The sequence below is a fragment of the Hordeum vulgare genome, chromosome 1H (assembly GCF_904849725.1).
Source record: "Hordeum vulgare subsp. vulgare chromosome 1H, MorexV3_pseudomolecules_assembly, whole genome shotgun sequence".
Taxonomy (NCBI): Eukaryota; Viridiplantae; Streptophyta; class Magnoliopsida; order Poales; family Poaceae; genus Hordeum; species Hordeum vulgare.
This window is the reverse complement of record NC_058518.1, coordinates 243,756,683-243,773,496: the sequence shown is the minus strand read 5'-3', so window position 1 is coordinate 243,773,496 and position 16,814 is coordinate 243,756,683.

Below are 16,814 nucleotides of genomic sequence, written 5' to 3'. Positions count from 1 at the left end.
TGCATGTTTAGCTAAATTTGATTCTAGAGCTCATGAGGGCATATTTGCTGGTTATGCTACAAACTCTCATGCTTACCGTGTCCTCAACAAGTCCACCGAGCTCATTGAGGAAACGTGTAACGTGGAGTTTGATGAAAATAATGGCTCCCAAGTGGAGCAAAGTGGTCTTTGTGATGTAGGTGATGAAATTCCTCCCCAAGCCATAAGAAGAATGGGGATTGGTCAAATACTCCCCATTGAGGAACCCCTTGTGGCCGAAGGACAAGGACAATGCTCTACTCAAGTGGAGCCATCACCCTCGCAAGCCCCACACGCTTCGGATGAACAAAGAGAAAACCCTCAACCAGCTGAACAGGATCAAGGACAAGATCAACCACTTGAAGATGGTGATGCACCACATGATGTCCAAGTGCTTACACAAGGTTTCGAATCTGCTCAAGATCAAGATCTAGTGCAGCTACAACATCAAGATCAAGCGCACGCACAAGATCAGGATCAAGAGCAGCTACAAGATCAAGAACAAACCAGTGAACCTGCTCAAGACGAACATCAAGTTGATCAGGTTGCTGCTTCTCAATTTCCTTTTGCAACACCTAACAGGGGTAGCGGTGCCAAGGAAGGATCAAAACTCAAGGCCAAGCAACGTGATCAAGTTGATGCTCCCCAGTTATCAAGCGCAGAACTCTTGGAGTGTCGCGCAGCCAAGATTGCATCCAAGCTGAGAGTCAAGTCACATCTTATGAAGAACGTGCTTCGAAGTTTAAAAAGGGGAGTGTCCACTCGTCAACAAATTTCATATTATTGTGATCATCATGCGTTTGTTCCGTATTGTGAACCTCAAAAGGTACAGGAAGCGCTCGATGATGAGGATTGGCTTATGGACATGCATGAAGAACTCAACAACTTCGAGCGTAATAAAGTCTGGAAATTAGTGCCAAGACCAAAGGAGGAACATAATGTCATCGGGACCAAATGGATCTTCAAAAACAAGCAAGATGAAAATGGGACCGTGGTTCGAAACAAGGCAAGATTGGTGCCTCAACGTTACTCCCAAGTCAAGGGTATCGACTATGGTGAAACCTTTGCCCCTGTTGCTCGTCTAGAATCTATTCGCATGCTGCTTGCATTTGCATCTCATCGTGATTTCAAATTACAACAAATGGATGTGAAGAGTGCTTTTCTTAACGGTCCATTAAATGAGTTGGTTTAGGTCAAACAACCCCCGGGGTTCGAACATCCCAAGCTCCCCAATCATGTGTACAGACTTAATAAGGCACTCTATGGCCTTAAACAAGGCCCACGTGCATGGTATGAGTACCTTACTGAGTTGTTACAAGATCGTGGGTTTGAAATTGGGAAGATTGATCCCACTCTTTTTACCGAAAAGGTCAAAGGGGATTTGTTCATATGCCAGCTATATATTGATGATATCATTTTTGGTTCCCCTAACGAATCTTTCAATGAATAATTTGTTGCACTAATGACCGAGAAATTTGAGATGTCAATGATGGATGAGTTGAAGGTCATCCTCGGGTTTGAGGTTAAACAAGGTTTAGAAGGGCCTTTCATCAAACAAGCCAAGTACACCCAAGACATGCTCAAGAGGTTCGAGCTAGAGGAGTCAAACCGGTCAAGTTTCCCATGCCAACCAGATGCAAACTTGACAGTGATCCCAATGGTAAAGCAGTGGATCAAAAGGTATATCGCTCCATGACTAGATCCCTTCTTTAGCTTTGTGCATCTAGACCGGATATCATGTTGAGTGTAGGGATTTGTGCACGGTTTCAATCTACACCAAAGGAAAGCCATTATATGGTTGTCAAACGAATCTTTCGATATTTGGCTCATACCCCAAACTTTGGCCTATGGTATCCCAAAAGAGCAAACTTCAACCTAGTGGGCTATTCTGACTCGGATTGGGCGGGAGACTATGTGGAGAGGAGGTCAACTTCTGGAGGATGTCAATTTCTTGGTCGTTCACTGGTAAGTTGGTCTTCAAAGAAGCAGAATTGTGTCTCATTATCTTCCACCGAAGCTGAGTATGTTGGAGCTGCGAGTTGTTGTGCACAGTTGTTATGGATGATGCAAACTTTAAAGCATTACGGTGTCACTTGTGACAAAGTGCCTCTTCTATGTGACAATCAAAGTGCTATCAAGATTTCCCTCAATCCAGTGCAACATGGCAAGACCAAGCACATTGATATTTGCCATCACTTCATTCGTGAGCATATCAAGCGTGGTGGTATTGAGGTTCACTTCATCAACACTGAAGAGCAACTTGCAGATATTTTCACTAAGCCGCTAGATGAAGCAAGGTTCCGGGAATTAAGGCATGAGCTAAATATCATTGGTTCAAGCAATGTGGATTGAAACTAGGCACTCTGCACCTCATTCCGCATTATATCTAGTTCTAGGTGTAGGCATGGACATAGGGGGAGTGTTGTTCTCTCAATGAACTTTCCCTCCCCCCATTATGCATAAAGCGATCAAGTCTTTCACATCGGCCATTATTGATGGCACTTGTGCTTCAAAGATGAGCATTGGTTATGAACCCAAGGATAATTCTTCGCGGTGTCATACCTTTTGTCTCAAACATAGGTGTCTCCAGCCACCGCCCTCCCTTCTCCATATAAAGGAAGTTTATAATATGGCTAGTCAATATATCTTGCGTGTGATTTTGTTTCTCTCATACTGACTAGTCGGTGCCCATGATGATTCCGCACTGTTATGGCAAGTTCTGAAGCTCTCTGGGTTTTCTGGAGCGGTACTACCGTTCTGAGGAAGCGGTACTACCGCCAGGGGGAGCGGTACTACCGCTATGACCCGAGCGGTACTACCGCGATGACCAAAACGATACTACCACTGGCTAGGGCTAAGTCGGCCAAATTCTGTATTTTTTCACGGGGAGCGGTACTACCGCTCCTGACACGAGCGGTACTACCGCCAGCGTTGCGGTACTACCGCTCTGGCCCGAGCGGTACTACCGCCCTACCCATGACCTAGGGGGTATATAAAGGGAGGGAGCCGTTTTTCTGCCCCATTTGCTTCTTCTTCTTCGTGGTGCTCTCTCTACCCCGAAATCCTCAGATCTGGTTCTCCTCCCCGGAGCTTCTCCTCCCTTCGTTGTTGGAGGTATTGCTCCCCCCTCCTTCCTCCCTCGGGTGCTATGGATTCCGGTACAGCTCCTCTCCTTCCTCTCTTGGTTGGTGTTCTTGCTTCTAAGGTTAGGAGCTTGATGTACTAGATCCATTGATTTAATGTATGCTTAGTCCTTGGTTGGAATGGAGGAGTAATCTTAGGAGATGTTAGGTCATATGTTCTCTCTTGTATCAATCCGACATGCCCTAGAGATCTACATGTGTTATCAATCTGCTAGTTCTTGTCAAGTTTTTATGGATGTGGTTTAGATTCGTATCCCATCTAGACATCCAGCCCCGTGCGGTACTACCGCTCCACCCGGGCGGTACTACCGCTGGAGCTAGCAGTACTACCGGTGAGGGCGGGCGGTACTACCGCTATGTCATCTATGGTTGTTTTTCTTTGGAGTCTTGTGCTTCTTTTTTTTGTGTTTTAAACATTGCCTTGACTCTTTTTGTCGCCTTTTCTGTGTGTTTGTGTTGTGTGTCACAAGTGGTGGTTCCCGTCGTTCTAACCCGGTCCGTGACACCCAGTCGAAGAGGTACCGCAATCGTGACATCCCAGAAGGTTCAGAAAGCTCCAATCTCAACCCTCCAAAGCGCCACTTCAAGAAGACTGCCTCGAAGGAAAAGGAGGCCAACATTGACTACAGCACTATGCCTCCTAAAGAGTTTATGCGGCGCCATCAGAGCAATCCTTATATCAGTGAGAGAGTTCAGCTCATAGGCTGTGAGTTGTTCTGGACAAAACAGCAAGCCCTGATATATCAAGATGTGATCCTTTCATTCAAGAAGATCTTTGTCCCTGTGCAGTGGACGGATCTGCATCATCTCGAGAGGTATCCTGATTATTTTGGAGAGGCTCTCTCCTTGATTAAGCAACTTGGTCTTGAAAACGTCATCACCTTCCATCATGACTTTGATCCAGAGATTGTGGCCCAATTCTATGTCACTGTCCACTTTCATAGTGATGAGGATTGTACTATGACTTGGCTGACAAATGGCGAGAGGATTTCTGGAACTTGGGGAGAGTTCATGAAGCTTCTGAATGTACCTGATGAGGGGCCACGGACTGTTGTTGGCCTGCGCCCTCATGCCCAACCTGGTGCCACCCCCATGGACAAACTGCGGCAATTCTATGTGAGGAAGAATGCGCTTACCCCACTCTTGGATATCATACACCGGATCTTTCACAACACGTTGTTTCCTCATGTTGGAAACAAAGACGAGGTTCATTCCTACTTGGTGGACATGCTTCTGATGTGTGAGGAGGGGAGGACAAAGGACACTAGTCCACTCGACATATCTGATGTGATGTTCAATGAGCTTAAGAGTGCGATCTCTCACCGTAAGGTCCCCATCTATGGGCCTTACTTGTTCTTTTCCATCAAGAAAAAGTGGGTAGAGTCCTTTCCACAAGTGCCCTTTCCTACTGGCTCTGGGTGTGTCAGCCATGACCCTATCAAGCTGCGCCATAAGGAGAAGTGGGCAAACACCTCAACTTCGAGTTCTGCTCAACGTGACAGGGAGACTGCTGCTACTGAGGGAGGCCCTCCTCGCATACCCGCTCCTATGTTGTGCCATCTTGGGCAGTGAAGCTGAAGGACCAAATGAAGACCCTCTTCTGTATGCAGGCCAAGTGACAGTATCAGACTCATGTGGCCCAAAAGAAGAACCGTCAGATGCACAAGCGTGTCTTGAGGACGCTTGATGTGCACATTTCGAGCGGCTCTGAGGACATCATCACTCCAGAGGCTGACTGGATGCAGGCACGCGACTACCAGTGGGCTAGGTCCGAAGCTGAGGAGCAGGCATATGACAAGGACGCTGAGGATGAGGAGGATGCGGAGGATACGGATGCTACTGAAGAGTCTGATGCGGATGTCTAAGCTACCACATGTGTCATAGGTGTCCTCTCTTCCCTTTTTGGTGTCTTGATGCCAAAGGGGGAGAGAGTGTAGGGATTTGCTTTGCTTTATCGTTGCTTTGTTTTTTGAGTCTTTCCATGCTAAACTTGGTTGGGTTTATCGTGTTGGATTACTTATCATGGTTGTGAGACTATTTTTAATCATATGGTGTGAGACATATGCAATACCTAAATTATCTTTATCGTTATCTTCGTTATCTTCCTATATGATAGCCTCTGAGTTAATTATCTTGTGCCCCCATCTTCATGCTCACATACTATACCTTGCTTCCTCACTTAATATTGTTTCACGTCATCACAAGGAGTATTAGCATATTATTTCTAGGAGGAGCTTTCTCCTCGGACTGAGTGCATTGCTATTCATAGCTCTAACCTTAATCATGCACTCGTCCAGGGGGAGCCAGTCCCTAGACCATAGTCTCTGGGTTTGCAGTTATATTCAGTATACTTTCTTTCTTGTGCAAATCCGGTATTGTCATCAATTCACCAAAAAGGGGGAGATTGTTAGGACATATTTATCCCTAAGTGATTTTGGTGATTGATGACAGTACCTCAATGGACTAATCGTGTGCATTGAGCATTTTAGATAATACATGATGAAGGCACAAGATGTTTCGGCTCCCCTCCGTGGATCAGAAGCACGGTGGATTCTACGGTTCTCTTTAGTGATTGTGAGTCGTAGAAACACCGTAATATTAAAAGGGGATCTGTGTCGGAAAGGTTGGGTGGAATCAAACTCTCACGCACACATTTTATCTTCATCGCCTTTTCCCTTCCTGTTATGGAGCTTTCCCCGCTTGTTCTTTATCTCTCTCTTGGCAAAAAGGTTCTAGCGGTAGTACCGCTAAAAGTTAGCGGTAGTACCGCTAAAACTTAGCGGTAGTCAGGGTGGGCGTTCAGTTCCCCTGAACCGAACAGTTCAGTACTTCGGTATTTTAGTTTCCTCGGTTCCTAGAAAACATGGACTGATCGGTCTCTAGCAGTAAACAAAACCGAGCCTTCGGTGCCCCGGTCGATCGGTTCGGTACTCGGTTTTGCACCGAACAGCTGGTGGGTTGGGGTTTGTGTGGGCAAGCTGTTATACTTTTTTGTCTTGGCTAGGCTAAGAGATGTGGTTTTTGTGGGCCAAATAACAACACGTGTTGTGTTCAAAGAAATTAAAAGATAACATGAGGTGAGCAAGAGAGCAGGCAACAACAAACAACGCTTAGGTTCACTAAAAAAAGAAAGCAGACAGCCTACGACACTGTTTGACACTCATCACATTAACGCGCCATCAATTCAATTGATTTTTTGGCAGGGACAATTGATGTTTGTTGCCTGGCAGCGCATAGCGTACAAATGGGAAGTAATTTACGGAGGATGCGCCACACATTTAGTGGTGGGCATCAGTGCTTCGGTCAATTCGGTTGACCGACTGTGCAGACCGAAATCACCAAAGTAAATTCGGTTTCTCAGAATCAATAACCGAACATAGTACCGAATAAATCGGTTTCGGTCACTTCGTCTTCGGTTTAGGTTAAATCGGTTCCATCGTTTGCTTTTCGGGTTATATGCCCACCCCTAAGCGGTAGTACCGCCCCTGGCTAGCGGTAGTACTGCTCCAGGTCTGTAGTACCGCTCTCGTGGCGGTTGTGCTACGACGGACTTTTTGCGAAGACTTTGTCAGCGGTGGTAGGCCCGGTAGTAGCTAGTGCACTACCTTGGGTAAAGCAGTAGTACCGCTCTAGTCCTGGTAGTAGTACCGCTGGGGTCAGCAGTGGTACCGCTGGAGTCAGCGCTAGTACCGCTGCCCCTGAGGGGTATGTAGGGGAACATCGCATGGGAAACAAAAAATTTCCTACGCTCACGAAGACCTATCATGGTGATGTCCATTGACGAGAGGGGATTTCCGATCTACGTACCTTTGTAGATCGCATAGCAGGAAGCGTTAAGAAACACGGTTGATGTAGTGGAACGTCCTCACAACCCTCGATCCGCCCCGCGAACCGTCCCACGAACCGTCCCGCGATCCGTCCCACGATCCGCTCCGATCTAGTGCCGAATGAACGGCACCTCCGCGTTCAGCACACGTACAGCTCGATGATGATCTCGGCCTTCTTGATCCATCAAGAGAGACGGAGAGGTAGATGAGTTCTCCGGCAGCGTGACGGCGCTACGGAGGTTGGTGGTGATCTATCTTAGCAGGGCTCCGCCCGAGCTCCGCAGAAATATGATCTAGAGGAAAAACTGTGGAGGTATGTGGTCGGGCTGCCGTGGCAAAGTTGTCTCAAATTCGCCCTAATACCTTAGTATATATAGGACGGAGGAGGAGGGGCTTGCCTTGAGTCTCAAGGGAGCCTCAAGGGGTCGGCTGAAGGGGGGGAGGAGGAGTCCTCCTCCAATCCTAGTCCAACTAGGATTGGAAGGGGGAGTCCCTCCCTTCCTTCCCACTTCCCTTTTTTTTCTTTTTTCTTTGATTTTTTCTTCTCCTGCGCATAGGGCCTTTTGGGCTGTCCCACCAGCCCACTAAGGTCTGGTGTGCCACCCCTAAGGCCTATGGGCTTCCCCCGGGTGGGCTGCCCCCCCCCCCCCCGGTGAACATCCGGAACCCATTCGTCACTCCCGGTACATTCCCGGTAATGCCAAAAAACTTTCCGATAATCAAATGAGGTCATCCTATATATCAATCTTCGTCTCCGGACCATTCTAGAAACCCTCGTGATGTCCGTGATCTCATACGGGACTCCGAACAACATTCGGTAACCAACCATATAACTGAAATACGCATAAAACATCGTCGAACCTTAATTGTGCAGACCCTACGGGTTTGAGAACTATGTAGACATGACCCGAGGGACTCCTCGGTCAATATCCAACAGCGGGACCTGGATGCCCATATTGGATCCTACATATTTTACGAAGATCTTAGCGATTGAACCTCAGTGCCAAGGATTCATATAATCCCGTATGTCATTTCCTTTGTCCTTCGGTATGTTACTTGCCCGAGATTCGATCGTCAGTATCCGCATACCTATTTCAATATCGTTTACCGGCAAGTCTCTTTACTCGTTCCGTAATACAAGATCCCGTGACTTACACTTAGTCACATTGCTTGCAAGGCTTGTGTGTGATGTTGTATTACCGAGTGGACCCCGAGATACATCTCCGTCACACGGAGTGACAAATCCCAGTCTTGATCCATACTAACTCAACAGGCACCTTCGGAGATACCCGTAGAGCATCTTTATAGTCACCCAATTACGTTGTGACGTTTGATACACACAAGGCATTCCTACGGTGCCAGTGAGTTATATGATCTCATGGTCATAGGAATAAATAATTGACACGCAGAAAATAGTAGCAACAAAATGACACGATCAACATGCTACGTTCATTAGTTTGGGTCCAGTCCATCACATGATTCACCCAATGATGTGATCCAGTTATCAAGCAACAACAGCTTGTACGTAGTCAGAAGACCTTGACTATCCTTGATCAACTCGCTAGCCAACTAGAGGCTTGCTAGGGACAGTGTTTTGTCTATGTATCCACACATGTATCTAAGACTTCATTCAATACAATTATAGCATGGATAATAAATGATTATATTGGTATAGGAATTATAATAAAAACTTATTTATCATTGCCTCTAGGGCATAATTCCAACAATCTCCCACTTGCACTAGAGTCAATAATTTAGTCCTCACATCGTCATGCGAATTACATTGTAATAAATCTAACACCCATAAAGTTCTGGTGTTGATCATGCTTTGCCCGTGGAAGAGGTTTAGTCAGTGGGTCTGCCACATTCAGATCTGTGTGCACTTTGCAGATATTCACGTCCTCCTCCTCGACGTAGTTGCGGATGAGGTTGAAGCATCGTTTGATGTGTCTGGTCTTCTTGTGAAACCGTGGTTCCTTTGCTAAGGCAATGGCACACGTGTTCTCACAAAACAGGGTTATTGGATTCAGTGCGCTCGGCACCACTCCAAGATCTGTCATGAACTGCTTCATCCAGACACCCTCCTTAGTTGCCTCCGAGGCAGCCATGTACTCCGCTTCACATGTAGAATCAGCTACGACGCTTTGCTTGGAACTACACCAGCTTACCGCACCCCCATTAAGAATAAATATGTATCCGGTCTGCGACTTAGAGTCATCCGGATCTGTGTCAAAGCTTGCATCGACGTAACCTTTTACGGCAAGCTCTTCGTCACCTCCATATACGAGAAACATCTCCTTAGTCCTTTTCAGGTACTTCAGGATATTCTTGATCGCCGTCCAGTGATCCACTCCTGGATTACTCTGGAACCTGCCTGTCATACTTATGGCCAGGCTAACGTCCGGTCTAGTGCACAGCATTGCATACATGATAGAACCTATGGCTGAAGCGTAGGAGACGGAACTCATTGTCTTTCTATCTTCCTCAGTTGCTGGGCACTGAGTCTTACTCAATTTTATACCTTGTAATACTCGCAAGAACCCTTTCTTGGACAGATCCATTTTGAACTTCTTCAAAACTTTATCAAGGTATGTGCTTTGTGGAAGTCCTATCAGGCGTTTCGATCTATCCCAATAGATCTTAATGCCTAGAATGTAAGCAGCTTCTCTTAGGTCCTTCATAGAGAAACTTTTATTGAAGTAGCCTTTTATGCTCTCCAAAAGCTCCACGTTGTTTCCAATCAGCAATATGTCATCCACATATAATATTAGAAACGCCACAGAGCTCCCACTCACTTTCTTGTAAATACAGGATTCTCCAACCACCTGTATAAACCCAAATGCTTTGATCACCTCATCAAAACGTTTATTCCAACTCCGAGATGCTTGCACCAGTCCATAAATGGATCGCTGGAGCTTGCACTCTTTGTTAGCATTTTTAGGATCGACAAAACCTTCGGGTTGCATCATATACAACTCTTCCTTAAGGAAACGGTTAAGGAACGCCGTTTTGACATCCATCTGCCAGATTTCGTAATCGAAAAATGCATCTATTGCTAACATGATTCGGACGGACTTAAGCATCGCTACCGGTGAGAATGTCTGATCGTAGTCAATTCCTTGAACTTGTGAAAAACCCTTTGCCACAAGTCGAGCTTTATAAACAGTCACATTACCGTCAGCGTCCGTCTTCTTCTTAAAGATCCATTTGTTCTTAATAGCCTTGCGGCCTTCAGGTAGTACTTCCAAAGTCCACATTGTGTTTTCATACATAGATCCTATCTCGGACTTCAAGGCCTCCAGCCATTTGTTGGAATCCGGGCCCACCATTGCTTCTTCATAATTCGCAGGCTCATTGTTGTCCAACAACATAATTGATAAGATGGGATTACCGTACCACTCTGGAGTGATACGCGGTCTCATCCACCTGCGAGGTTCGACAGGAACTTGATCCGGAGTTTCATGATCATCATCATTAACTTCCTCCTCAACCGGCATCGCAACAACAGGGGTTTCCCCTTGCCCTGCGCCACCATCCAGAGGGATGAGAGGTTCGACAACCTCATCAAGTTCTATCTTCCTCCCACTCAATTCTCTCGAGAGAAACTCCTTCTCGGGAATAGCTCCCTTCTTAGCAACAAACACTTTGCCCTCGGATTTGATATAGAAGGTATACCCAACTGTCTCTTTTGGGTAACCTATGAAGACGCACTTTTCCGCTTTGGGTTCGAGCTTTTCAGGCTGAAGCTTTTTGACATAAGCATCACATCCCCAAACTTTAAGAAATGACAACTTTGGTCTTTTGCCATACCACAGTTCGTATGGTGTCGTCTCAACGGATTTTGATGGTGCCCTATTTAAAGTGAATGCAGCTCTTTCTAATGCATAACCCCAAAACGATAACGGCAAATCGGTAAGAGACATCATAGATCGCACCATCTCTAATAAAGTATGATTACTATGTTCGGACACACCATTACGCTGTGGTGCTCCAGGCAGTGTCAACTGTGAAACAATTCCACATTGTCTTAAGTGAGCACCAAACTAGAAACTCAGATATTCACCCCCACGGTCAGACCGTAGGAACTTGATCTTCTTGTTACGATGATTTTCGACTTCACTCTGAAATTGTTTAAACTTTTCAAATGTTTCAGACTTGTGCTTCATCAAGTAGACATAACCATATCTACTCAAATCGTCAGTGAAGGTGAGAAAATAACGATATCCGCCGCGTGCATCCACACTCATCGGACCACACACATCGGTATGTATGATTTCCAACAAGTCACTTGCACGCTCCATTGTTCCGGAGAACGAGGTTTTAGTCATCTTGCCCATGAGGCATGGTTCGCATGTGTCAAGTGAATCAAGGTCAAGTGACTCCAAAAGTCCATCGGTATGGAGTTTCTTCATGCGCTTTACACCAATATGACCTAAGCGACAGTGTCGTAAAAACATGGCGCTATCATTGTTAACTCTAACTCTTTTGGCCTCAATGTTATGTATATGTGTATTATCACAATCAAGATTCAATATGAACAATCCTCTCACATTGGGTGCATGACCATAAAAGATATTACTCATAGAAATAGAACAACCATTATTCTCTGACTTAAACGAGTAACCGTCTCGCAATAAACAAGATCCAGATATAATGTTCATACTTAACGTGGGCACTAAATAACATTTATTTAAGTTCATAACTAATCTTGATGGTAACTGAAGTGAAACTGTGCCGACGGCGATTGCATCAACCTTGGAACCATTTCCCACACGCAACGTCACTTCATCCTTCGCCAGCCTTCGCTTATTCCGCAGTTCCTGTTTCGATTTGCAAATATGAGCAACAGAACCGGTATCGAATACCCACGCACTACTACGAGAGATGGTTACGTACACATCAATAACATGTATATCGAATATACCTAATTTTTCCTTGGCCGCCTTCTTATCAGCCAGATACTTGGGGCAGTTGCGCTTCCAGTGACCCATACCCTTGCAATAATAGCACTCCATTTCAGGCTTAGGTCCATCTTTGGGTTTCTTCGTCAGATTGGCAACAGGCTTGCCGCTCTTCTTTGAATTACCCTTCTTTCCTTTGCCATTTCTCTTGAAACTAGTGGTCTTATTCACCATCAACACTTGATGCTCTTTACGGAGTTCTCACTCTGCGACTTTCAGCATCGCGAATAACTCGCCGGGTGACTTGTTCATCCCTTGCATGTTATAGTTCAACACAAAGCCCTTATAGCTTGGTGGCAATGATTGAAGAATTCTGTCAGTGATAGCCTCTTGCGGGAGTTCAATCCCCAGCTCAGCTAGACAGTTTGAGAATCCAGATATTTTGAGCACACGTTCACTCACACACGAATTCTCCTCCATCTCGCAAGCATAGAATTTATCGGAGGTCTCATACCTCTCGATCCGGGCGTTCTTCTGAAAGATAAACGTCAACTCCTTGAACATCTCATATGCTCCATGAAGCTCAAAGCGACGTTGAAGTCCCGGTTCTAAGCCATACAAGACTGCACATTGAACTACTGAGTAGTCCTCCTTGCGTGCTAACCAAGCGTTCTTAGCATCTTGGTCAGCCGCGGCGGGTGGTTCATCTCCTAGAACAGCATTAAGGACATAATCCTTCTTCCCAGCTTGCTGGAGCAACTTAAGATTACGAGCCCAGTCTACAAAGTTGCTTCCATCATCTTTCAACTTAGCTTTCTCTAGGAACGTATTAAAATTCAGGGTGACTGTCGCATGAGTCATTGATCTACAACACAAATATTTTCAAAGTGGACTTAGACTATGTTCAAGATAATTAGAGTTTAACTAATCAAATTACTTGCTAAACTCCCACGCATAAAGTACATCTCTCTAGTCATTTGAGTGGTTCATGATCCAATTCCACTAGCTCAAGTCCAATCATCACGTGAGTTGAGGATAGTTTCAGTGGTAAGCATCCCTATGCTAATCATATCAACTATATGATTCATGATCGACCTTTCGGTCTCATGTGTTCCGGGGCCATGTCTGCACATGCTAGGCTCGTCAAGCTTAACCCGAGTGTTCCGCGTGTGCAACTGTTTTGCACCCGTTGTATGTGAACGTTGAGTCTATCACACCCAATCATCACGTGGTGTCTCGAAATGACGAACTGTAGCAACGGTGCACAGTCGGGGAGAACACAATTTCATATTGAAATTTTAGTGAGAGATCACCTCATAATGCTACCGTCGTTCTAAGCAGAACAAGGTGCATAAAAGGATTAACATCACATGCAATTCATAAGTGACATGATATGGCCATCATCATGTGCTTCTTGATCTCCATCACCAAAGCACCGGCACGATCTTCTTGTCACCGGTGCCACACCATGATCTCCATCAACGTGTCGCCATCGGGGTTGTCGTGCTACTCATGCTATTACTACTAAAGCTACGTCCTAGCAATATAGTAAACGCATCACAAGCACAAACATTAGTTTAAAGACAACCCTATGGCTCCTGCCGGTTTCCATACCATCGACGTGCAAGTCGATATTAACTATTACAACATGATCATCTCATACATCCAATATATCACATCACATCGTCGGCCATATCACATCACAAGCATACCCTGCAAAAACAAGTTAGACGTCCTCTAATTGTTGTTGCAAGTTTTACGTGGTTGCCATGGGTATCTAGTAGGAACGCATCTTACTCACGCAAACACCACAACGGGGATGTATGAATTGCTATATAACCTCTCTCCAAGGACCTCCTCGGTTTAATCTGATTCAACTAAAGTTGGAGAAACCGACACTCGCCAGTCATCTTTGAGCAACGGGGTTGCTCGTAGCGATGAAACCAGTCTCTCGTAAGCGTACGAGTAATGTCGGTCCGAGCCGCTTCGATCCAACAATACCACGGAATCAAGAAAATACTAAGCGTACGAGTAAGCAGGGCAACAAATCGCACATCACCGCCCACAAAAAACTTTTGTGTTCTACTCGAGATGACTGATAAGTCTCCATCGTATCTACTTTTCCAAACTCTTTTGCCCTTGTTTTGGACTCTAATTTGCATGATTTGAATGGAACTAACCCGGACTGACGTTGTTTTTAGCAGAATTGCCATGGTGTTGTTTTTGTGCAGAAATGAAATTTCTCAGAACGTCCTGAAAATTTACGGAAAATATTTCTGGAAAATATGAAAAATACCTGCGCAAAGATCCACCGGAGGGGATGGGCCAGTGGGACACAAGCCCTGTTGCCGCAACCTCCCCCCCCCTGGCCACGGCAACCAAGCTTGTGGGGCCCACGTGGGTCTGTCGCCCCCAACTCCAGCTCCATAAATTCACTTTCGTCCAGAAAAAATCAAAAGAGAAGATTTCATCGCGTTTGCGATACGGAGGCGCCGCCACATCCTGTTCTTCATTTGGAGGACAGATCTGGGGTCCGTTTTGGGCTCCGGAGAGGGGAAATCGTCGCCATCGTCATCATCAACCTTCTTCCCTCTCCAATTCCATGAAGCTCTTCATCGTTCGTGAGTAATCTATTCATAGGCTCGCTGGACGGTGATGAGTAGGATGAGATCTATCATGTAATCGAGTTAGTTTTGACGGGGATTGATCCCTAGTATCCACTATGTTCTGAGATTGATGTTGCTACTACTTTGACATGCTTAATGCTTGTCACTGGGGCCCGAGTGCCATGATTTCAGATCTAAAATTATTATGTTTTCACCAATATATGTGTATTTTAGATCCGATCTTGCAAGTTGTAGTTACCTACTATGTGTTATGACCTGGCAGCCCCGGAGTGACAATAACCGGAACCACTCCCGGTGATGACCATAGTTTGAGGAGGTCATGTGTTCACCAAGTGCTAATGCGTTGTTCCGGTTCTTTATTGAAAGGAGAACCTTAATATCCCGTAGTATCCTTTTGGACCCCACTGCCACGGGAGGGATGGACAATAGATGTCATGCAAGTTTTTTTCCCTAAGCACGTATGACTACACACGAAATGCATGCCTACATTACATTGACGAACGGGAGCTAGCCATATATCTCTCTGTGTTATAACTGTTGCATGATGAATGTCATCCAAACGAATCACTGACCCATTGCCTATGAGTTTGTCCCTCTGCTGTTGTTACTTCGGTTACTTGTTTTGCTCTGCTGCTGTTACTACTGCTGCTACTTGCTACTATTGCTACTTGCTACTGTTGTCACTTCTGTTGTTCCTTGCCACTGATGTTACTCGTTACGCTGCAGCTACCCGCTACAATACTTTTTCGCCCGACGTTGATGGGAAAAGACTATTTCTTGTCTACGGGAAACTTCTGGCGCCATTGATACAACCGTTTGGAATAGTGTGCCGTTAACAGATCGTTTCTGACACCGTTGTTATCATACTACTTTGCTGCTGATACTTTACTTGCAGATACTAATCTTTCAGGTGCGGTTGAATCTGACACATTCAGCTGCTAATACTTGAGAGTATCCTTTCACTTCCTGACGGGCGAACCAACAAATTTGGGTTGAATACTCTACCCTCGAAAACTGCCGCAAACCCATGCGCTGGTGGGCCATTGCAAGACAATTGCTAATTGTTGAGAAACTGGGAGCAGTTCTGGCTCTGTTGTCACGGAGGCATCAAGTCAGGAACACATCAAAAACATTCTTCTAGTGTCGTTGTCGGGGACTGCCATCAGCAGCATTTTTCTGGCGTCGTTGTCGGGGAAGGATTGCTATATTCTCTGATTCACTTGGGATTTATATCTGCTGATCACTATGAAGAATCTGAAAGATCCAAAAACCAAAGTCTTGCCCTCAACTACGAGGGGAGGTAAGGAACTGACATCTAGCTCTGCACTTGATTCACCTTCAGTTATGAGTAAGTTTGCGACGTCACCTCCTGCTAGAAATCTTGATATGTCGCCTCTGCTTGATGATGCTATGCATGATACTTCTAGAGATGTTATGCCTGATACTGCTAGAGATGCTATGCCTGATACTGCTTTGCCTGATGATGCTAGAGATTCTATTTTGCCTGATGATGCTATGCTTCATACTGCTAGAGATACTACTTTGCCTGATGTGCTACTAGGGGTATTCCTTGATGCTCATATTGCTAGAGTTACTCCCAATGCTCGTGATGCTTCTAAAACTGCCGATACTATTGAGATAGAACCTGCTTTTGCTCCTGCTAGATCTAGCTCTCCTAGATATGAATTGCCTGATATACCTAAGGGTTACGTTATGGAGGGAGAGATAGCTGAGGATTTTCTTACGTGTAAGGATGCCTATGACGCTGAGAAATTACTTCTCAAGTGGAAGGAAAAATCTCTGAAAGCTAGGATGAAATACGACCCGAAGTTTGCCACTTCACCTATCTTTATCACCGATAAGGATTATGAATTCTCTGTTGATCCTGAGATAATCTCTCTAGTTGAATCTGATCCTTTCCACGGTTATGAGTCTGAGACGGTCGTAGCCCATCTTACCAAACTACACGATATAGCCACCCTTTTCACTAGTGAGGAGAAGATCCACCACTACTATATCCTTAAGTTGTTTCCTTTCTCTCTAAAGGATGAAGCTAAAGCCTGGTTCACTTCTCTTGCTCGTGGATGTGTGAGTAGTCCCAGGATATGGTCTATTACTTCTGTGAAAAATATTTCCCTGCCCATAAGAAGCAAGCTGCCTTGCAGGAAATATATAACTTTGCTCAACTCAAAGAAGAGAGTCTCCCACAAGCTTTGGGGAGTCTCATCCAGCTACAGAATGCTTTGCCTGATCACCCTCTTAAGAAGAACGAGATACTTGATATCTTCTATAACGGAC